The sequence below is a fragment of the Elephantulus edwardii genome, unplaced genomic scaffold (genome assembly GCF_000299155.1).
Source record: "Elephantulus edwardii isolate Elephantulus edwardi_28Jun2011 unplaced genomic scaffold, EleEdw1.0 scaffold00212, whole genome shotgun sequence".
NCBI lineage: Eukaryota > Metazoa > Chordata > Mammalia > Macroscelidea > Macroscelididae > Elephantulus > Elephantulus edwardii.
In genome coordinates, this window is record NW_006399962.1 from 5,369,321 (window position 1) to 5,378,567 (window position 9,247).

The following is a 9,247-nucleotide window of genomic DNA, read 5'->3' on the forward strand; positions in this document are numbered from 1 at the left end:
GAAGACCCTCTATGAGATGGATTGATATGGTGACTGGGGTAATCGGGATGGGTGTGTCAGAGGCGGTGCGGTTGGCGCAGGATAGAGCAGGGTTTTGGGCTGTCTTGCATAGGGTCGCTATGAGTCGGAAACGACTCGACGGCACATAACAACAACAACAACAACAACAACAACATTCAATGTAGTTATATGTTTAACTTTATTTCCCATTGTATTTCAATATTGAAACCTCATGTAATTTAATTATTGATAGTAAAATAACAGGATTCTTTCTCCTAATACTATCATAACATCTACGAATTGTGTCTTTTTTTTTTTTTTATAAGAAGCTGCACTGCAGTCCCAAAGGACTGCAATCCACTAGCTGCTCTATGGGAAAAGGATCTCCTCCCATGTCATTTACTGTCTTTGAAAATGCACTGGAATGTCAGCTGTGAATAATTTTCTACTCAATGGTACTCAACGACAACAATAATAACAACCTATTTATTCAGAAGTTCTGGTGGTATAGTCCACAATATAATAGACTGCCAGCCTAAAATTTGACAGTCCAACTCTAGCAACCACTATTTAGAAGAAAGACAGACCTCTCTTATAGAGAATTTACAGACTCAGAATCCCAGTGGAGGATTCATTAAAAAACAGTGACGTTTTGTTTTATCTACTTACTTACTTTAAAGGTGAGTATAGTCTTTATCTCACTTTATAGAGTCTCACTTCAAAACACCAATGCATGCAGCCACCTGAAGGCACTGCATTACTTCACTATCAGGGACAATTCAGTTGTAAAAGGAGTATCTGTTGATGCTAAGCAGCTGGCTTGTCCATCACATTCCTACCATTTAGCTGGGCTAGAATCAGAAATTCCGTAACTCTAATGAGTTTGAGTTGAGTTGAATGTCATTTGCAATTTTCTTTATAACATTGCTCCTGTCCTATGGATTTTGTGCTCAGATGCATGGTGATTATCACAGTTATATTTCATGTTGAAATTCAATACATCTTTTCTTTGTATAGTTCTTTCCTACACATACATTATCAAGATCAAGAAAAGATTTCCTTCTAGCCAGGAAAGATTAAAAGCCTTTTATAGCTTTTCTTATGCAATTATGATTTCCATCTCTTACCTCAGGTGTATCTTTTTCTACATTAAATTTTCAGCAAGGAAATTAATATCTATTAATAAAGACATAGCTATGCTCTCTACATTCACCAGTCCTTTATTGAATTCTTTCATCTAAACCAGAGGAACAAGCAAGCAAAACGTGCCTCTAGTGACTCACCTAAACAATTGCTTTATAACCCAAGAAATAAAGCCATGTCAGAGCTAAGAAAGTTTTCATGAGAGAAGTCTTCCCAAAGTATATGCCATTAGGTTCCCAAGATAACTTGTTTCTTCTCAATTTTAAGTTAATACACATAAAATTCCTCAGAATGTTTCTTCCCTCTAAACTTCCCTTACTTAGTAAGATGACTGTTTTCCACTTTTTGCAAAGATATATTTTTATGTATATTATACTAGAAATTTTCTGAGAGACAAATATAGCAGAGTGTCTAGTTTATTAGATTAAATGCTAAAGCAAACAAAATGTTTTTAAATTTGACTATTGATAAATATTATCACTGTGTCAATTTATGTCAATGAGGGTTTCCCTTTCTTTAATTGACGTTTTGCTTTTCCAGCATGATGTCTTTTTTCAAAGACTAATCAAGTTGAAGCTGAGGAAAATTAAACCGAATCCACAGGAACCAAAATATGACTTTGACTTCATCCCACCTGAATTTCAGAACCATCTCAGGAACAGGTTTGAGGCATTGAACACTAATGAGCGAAGACCAAATGAGTTGTGGGAGGATGTCAAAGGTATCATCCAGGAAGAGTGCAAATGGACATTACAAAGACAGAGGAGGGAAAAAAAGACCAAAACAGATGTCAGAAGAAACTCTAAGTATTGCACTGGAGCACAGAGAAGCTAAAGCACAAGGAAGAAATCAAGATACTAAAGAGCTGAACAGAAGATTCCAAAAGGCAGCACGGGATGACAAAGCAAAATATTACAATGAAATGTACAAGGAACTGGAGTCAGAAAATCAAAAGGGCCGAACTTGCTCAGCATTCCTTAAGCTCAAGGAACTGAAGAACAAATTCAAACCTCGAGTTACTATAATTGAGAATGCTTTCGGCAGAATACTAAATGATCCAGGAAGTATTAAAAGAAGATGGAAAGAATATACTGAGTCACTGTATCGAAAGGAATTGGCAGAAACAGAAGAATTTAATGAAATAACATATGAGCAAAAGCCTATGGTGATGAAAGAAGAAGTTCAAGCTGCTTTGAAGGAAATAGCAAAAAATAAGGCCCCAGGAATGGTATACCAATTGATATATTTCAGCTAACAGATACTGCCCTGGATGTGCTCACCAAGTTGTGCCAAGAAATCTGGAGAACAACCACTTGGCCAACTGACTGGAAGAGATCTATATTTGTTCCCATTCCAAAGAAGGGTGACCCAACAGAGTGTGGAAACTATAGAAAAATATCATTGATTTTACATGCAAGCAAGATTTTACTGAAGTTATCCAAAAATGACTGGAATAGCACATCAGCAGAGAACTGCCAGAAGTCCAGGCTGGGTTTAGAAGGGGTCATGGTACTAGGGATATTGTAGTTGATGTTAGATGGATATTAGCTGAAAGCAGAAAATATCAGAAGAATGTCTATCTGTGTTTCATCGATTATGCAAAGGCGTTTGACTATGTGGATCACAACAAACTGTGTTTAACTCTAAGAAGAATGGGAATCCCAGAACACTTGATTGTGCTAATGTGAAACCTTTACTTTGACCAAAAGGCAGTTGTCAGAACAGAGAATGGAAACACTGCATGGTTCAAAATTGGGAAGGGTGTACACCAGGCATGTGTCTTATCTCCATATCTTTCCAATCTATATGCAGAAGAGATTATCAAGAGGCTGGGTTGTATGAGGAGAAATGTGGCATGTGTTATGCAGAAACCCTGCTTCCTGAAACTGAGGAGGACCTGAAGCACTTGCTGCAGAAGGTCAAGGACTGCAGCCTTGATCAATATGAAGATCAAAATAAAGAAAACAAAGATTCTTACCAATGGGCTGATTTGCAGGATCATGATAGATGGTGAAGAGACTGAGATTGTTAACAGCTTTAGTTTGCTTGGCTCCACAATCAACACTCTTGGCACCAGCAACCAGGAAATTAAAACATGAACTGTCTGCTGTCAGAGACCTCTCCAAAGTACTGAAGAGCAACAATGTCAGTCTAGAGACTAAGGTGTGCCTGATACAGGCCATGGTCTTTGCGATCATTTGCTATGCATCAGAGAGCTGGAAATTGACTAGGGATGATAGGAGAATTGATGTCTTTGAGCTGTGGTGTTGGAGGAGAGTATTGAGTATACCAAGAGCTGCTAAGAGAACAAACAGGTTCATCCTGGATAGGGTGAAACCAAGCTGCTCCTTGAAGGCAAGGATTCTGAAGCTTCATCTGACATACTTTTGACATGTTGCAAGGAGGGACCAGTCCTTGGAGAAGGATATCATGTTTTGGAGGGTGGAGGGACAGTGCAAGAGAGGAAGACACTCTATGAGGTGGATTAATTCAGTGACTGGGGTATAGGGTAGGAGTGTCAGAGACAATTAGATTGGCAGAGGATATAGCAGGGTTTACGGCTGTTGTACATAGGGTCACTAGGAGTTGCAGGTGACTCAACAGCACATAACAACAACAACAACATGTCTTTTGCTTTCCTTAAGAATGATAACTTTTATATTCTCCCATAGTTCCTCTGGTCATTGGTATTCAATGCCTCAAATCTATTCTTGGGATGATTCTTAGATTTATCTGGGATAGACTAAAGGTCTTATTTTGGTTCTGGGGAGTAGTTTTCATTTTCTTCAGCTTCATTTTAAACTTGCACATGGGTTTTATCCTCCTTAGTCATTGTCCAACAATGATTGGACAAGTGATTATGCCTTTGCATAATCAATGAAACACAGATAGACATTCCTCTGGTACTCTCTGTGTTCAGCCAAGATCCATCTAACATCAGCTACAATATCCCTAATACCATGACCCCTTCTAAACCCATCCTGCCCTTCTGGTAATTCTCTATTGATGTGCTGTTCCAGTGTTTTTGGATAATCTTCAGCAGAATCTTGCTTGCATGTGATATTTATGATATTGTTCAATAATTTCTACACTCTGTTGGATCACCTTACTTTGGAATGGGAACAAATATAGATCTTTTCCAGTCAGTTGGCCAAGTGATTATCCTCCAGATTTGTTGGCACAATTTGGTATGCACATCCAGGGCAGCATCTGTTAGTTGAAATATGTCAATTAGTATACCATCAATTCCTGGGACCCTATTTTTTGCCAAATTCCTTCAAAGCAGCTTGAACTTCTCCATCATCACATAGGCTCTTGGTCTTATTTTGTTTAATAAAATTCTTCTGTCTAAAAATTCTTTTTGATTCTGTATACTCTTTCCATATTCTTTTAATATTTCTTGGATACTTAATATCCTGTCCAAAGTGTCCTTAAGTATAGCAACTCGAGGTTAAAATTTGTTCTTCAGTTCCTTGAATTTAAGAAAAGCTAAGTGAGTTCAGCCCTTTTGATTTTCTGATTCCAGCTCCTTGCACATTTCATTGTAATACTTTGTCTTCTTGCTCTGCCATTTGAAATCTTTTGTTCAGCTCTTTAATATCTCGATTTCTTCCCTTTGTTTTGGCTTCTTGGCATAGTGCAATATTCAGAGTCTCTTCTGACATCCATTTTGGTCTTTTCTTCCTCCTCGCTCTTTGTAATGACCTTCTGCACTCTTCCTGGATGATATTCTTGATACCCTCCCACAACTCATCTGGTCTTCACTCATTGGTGTTCAAGTCCTCAAATTTGTCTTGAGATGGTTTTGAGATTCAGCTGGGAAAAACTCAGGGTCAGAAGCCTGAAAATCAAGGCAGAATCTGCAATTGTTGGGGCAAGTGTGGGAGTCAGAGCACAGCCTGAAAGAGGTGTCTCAGAAAGGAAGAGAAGGCCCAGGAGGTGGGGACTTCAGCTTACCCCACCCAAAACGTACATGAGACTCAGAGGCCCATGGATCAAGGCAAGGTTGAATCTGCAATTGTTGGGGCAAATGTGGGAGGCAGAGCATAGCACAAAAGAGGCATCTCAGAGGAGAAGAGAAAGCCCAGAAGGTGGGGACTTCAGCTTCCCCCACCCAACAAAGTGACCCAGAGTGACCCAGAAGCCTGTGGATCAAGGCAGATTCTGAAATCCCCTTGGACCAGGAAAACACTATATGCCATATCTACAGGACACATCACCCTCTCTTGGGAAACATTACCCCTAAACTCAAGAGACAGTATCTAGAGCATAAGAAATTGGCAGCAGCTTGAAATGTTTGAATCACCAAAGCCCATAATACTTGAGATATAAACGATCAGATCAAAGGCTGGATAACAGGAGATAAGTTTTGAAGGGAGAAAGGTGGGAGAAAGGGAATGCTAGCGGAGCAAGGAAATTGGTGGGTCAAGACACTTGTGTCAAGGTTGGGGACAATACTGAAACTATTGGTAATTCTACATTTGGGGAAATATCTTTCATCTGCTTTTTTCTGTAAAATGCTTGTCTGTCAAGTAATTTTCTAAATCTGAGCATTCAGATTAAGACAGACTAGGAAGAAGGATTGACCATCCATTTCCGAAATAGCAGGCCTTCAAAAATCCTGTGTATAATAGAACACACTTAGACTAGCAGGAGGGTAACTGAGATTGAGCTTTCAAGCATGGAAACACAAAGGAAGAGGAACAGTTGTAAGCAGACACTAGTGATTGAAACAGGGAAAGTGAGAACCCTGAATGTAGGAAAATTAGATATGTTAAGGAAGAAATGGAACACACAAATACTGACATACTAGGTATTGGTGAGATGAGATGGACTGGCATGGGGCATTTTGAGTCAGACAATCATATAATCTATTATGCTGGAGATGAAAAGATCAAAAGTAAGTCATTAGTATCTTGAAAAGACCATTTGAGATCAGCCTACACTTTTCCAGATAGTAGTGATTTATTTGATTCTAGTATATGAATTTCCACATTTTGTGTATAAGTTGTAATTTTATAAACAGAAAACCTTCTGACTAATGACAGAAGACTAAACATCAGACATTCTGTAGCATGATATCAAGGACATCAACCATAATCCAAAATTTTGACCTTGTCATTTCTCAAGCTAAAAGAAGTAAAAAAGAAGTGACAGACAAATTCAGGCCTTCAGTTGCAATACTGAAGGATTCTGTGGGCAAATTCTTGAATGATACAGGGAGCACTAAAGGAAGACATAAGCTATACAGTGTCACTGTACCAGAATGACTTGGTCAATGCTGAAGTAGCATATGATTAAGAACCAATGATACTTAAGGAAGAAATCAAAACTACACTGAAGGCAAGAAACAAGTCTCCACGTGTAGATGGAATAAGAACTGAGAAGTTTGAGCAAACAGAAGCAATCCTGGATATGCTTAATAGTCTATGCCAGAAATTTTGAAGACAGCTACATAATCAAGTGACCAGAAAAGAGCTGTACATATTTCCATTACAAAAAAAAAGTGACTTGACAGAACCTGGAAACTATTTAAAAAGATACTAATATCACATGCAAGTAAAATCTTGCTGAAGATTATTCAGAACTGACTGACTATTTGCACATGAGCAAATGACTTCCAGAAATTCAATCTTCATTCATAGGTAGCTGTGGAAAAAGGAATATTTCTAATATCAGGTTGATCATGGCTAAAAGCTGAAAATGTCAGAAAGATGTTATCTTGTATTTTGTTTACTATGCAAAGACATTATACAGTATGTTGTTGTTAGGTGTTTACTATATGTGTTATTATCATCAAGTACGACTCATACTCAGGGTGAAGTCTCTCTCAGGGAGGAGTGATAGGGAATGGCAAAGGACACACTGACAAAGAAGATTAATCAGAACTGGTTTGACAAGCACTGTGGCATTTGGACAAGAACAAACTGGAAGGAGGGTAGAGAGAATAGTGCAACAATGAATGAATGGAAACCCAAAATCTCTGTAAATGTTTATGAAAATTAATAAAATATAATTATAGAAAAAAATACGACTCATAGCAACCCTATGAACAAAAAGGTCTGAACTCTATTCTGTCCTGTGCCATCCTCACATTTCCTAACACAGAAGAGCCCATTGCATTAATCATTGTGTCAATACACCTGGTTGAGGGTCTTCCTCTCCTCGCTGACTCTCCTTCTTCCCAGCATCATATCCTTCTTCAAGGAACAGCACCTTCTAGCAACATACCCAAAGTATATGGGAAAAGCCTCATCCTTCTTGCCTCCAAAGAGCACTCTGGCATCACCCTCTCCAGGACTTGTTTGTTCTCTTGGCTATCCATGGGAGGTTCAGTGCTCTTCAACACCAAAGCTCAATTCTTTTTCTGTCATCTTTTTCATTGCCCAGCTCTTAGATTCATAGCAAGTAATTAGAAAGACTATTTAAACAGTAATAAATTACAGAAAACATTGAGAATAGGAATTCTTTATTATTTTCTTTCTTCAGGTTGATATTGTCTGTTTTCCAGGTGTGTGGATGTTTTGTGTAGAAAGATGTTCATCTGTGTAATATTTACTATGCAAAGGTGTTCACCTGTGTAGATCATGACATATTTTAGAAAATGTTGCAAATAATATGAATTTTAGAACACTTCATTTTGCTTAGGCAAAAATCTATATATAGACAAAGAATCACTTGTTCAAATAAAAAAAAAGGATATTACAGGGTTGAAAACCAGAAAAAGTCTACATCAAGGTTATAGTATTTCTCCATATGCATTCAATATATATGCTAAAGAAATAATTAAAGAAGCTAGACTAGATCTAGAGTGGTCTAGCTCTGGTTGTCTAGCTGTAAGAAGTTTATCTGGCAACCCAGAAGTAGGTGGTTCAAATTTACCAGCTACTCGGCAGGAAAAATTTACAATCTCCTTCCATACAATTAATTACTTCTGAAATCCCACTGGAGGGTCAGCTATGGATCAGTTCAACTTGATGGTATACAACAATAACAACAGACCAGATGTATGATAATGTAGCATCAATATTTAAGGAAAACCTATAGACAACATAAATTATGTAGATAACACTTGGCTTACAGAAAATGAATAAAACATGAATTACTTAAAAGCCTACCAATCTACAAAGACTTAATATGCTGTATGTCATCAAGTTGGAACCAACTCACAGCTGTTCCTCCAGTGGATTTTCAGAAGTTGTACAGAAAGACATTGCTTATCTTTCTCCTGTGGAGTAGAAGATGGACAAGATCCCTGTGCCTTCTATAAAGACTACATTCTTCAATATAGATTCCACCCATATGAAAAAAAAATTCCTCATAATTGGACCAAAATGCAACATCATACTAGATGGGGATATTACTTTACTTGCTAATAATTTCATTTTATTTGCATCTACACTCAACATCTCTGGTAGCAGCTCTGGAAAAATGAAAACACATGGATCTCTGGACATTTCTGCTCTTGATGGCTTAAAAAACCAAAGTTGTCAGTTTATAGACTAAGATGTGACTTGTCCACGCCATGGTATTTTCCATTATTTATATGCATATGATAGTCAGACAATGAAGAGGAAAGAGCAAAGAATACTCTGAATTGTATTATCTGCAAATAGTATTGACTATAACACCAACTATCAAAAGACAAACTACTGTGCCTTGGAAGAATTGCAACCAGGTGCTCCTTAGAGATGAAACTTTGTGACACATACTTTGGACATGTTATGAGGAGACACCAGTCCTTGCGAAAGAAGAAATCATGATGGAAAAATATGAAATCAATGAAAGAGAGAAAGACCTTCAGTAAGATGACCTACAGTGAGTGCAAGCATAGGTTTGAGCATGGTGGTGATTGGGAAGAAAGCACAGGATAGGGTAAGGTTTTGATTTGTTGTTCTTAGGGTTGTTGTGAGTTGCAGTTGACTCAACAGACTTTAACAATAATAAAACATATGTTTCAGAATACACATGTTCACTACACTAGTCATTTGTTATACATAAAAAAGGTTTAGTTCCAAGTTCTAAACTAGTAATAAATATCACCAATATTTCTTTATGACTGAGTTCAAAGTAGTTGTGGTTATAAGTAGGTAGAACTACATTA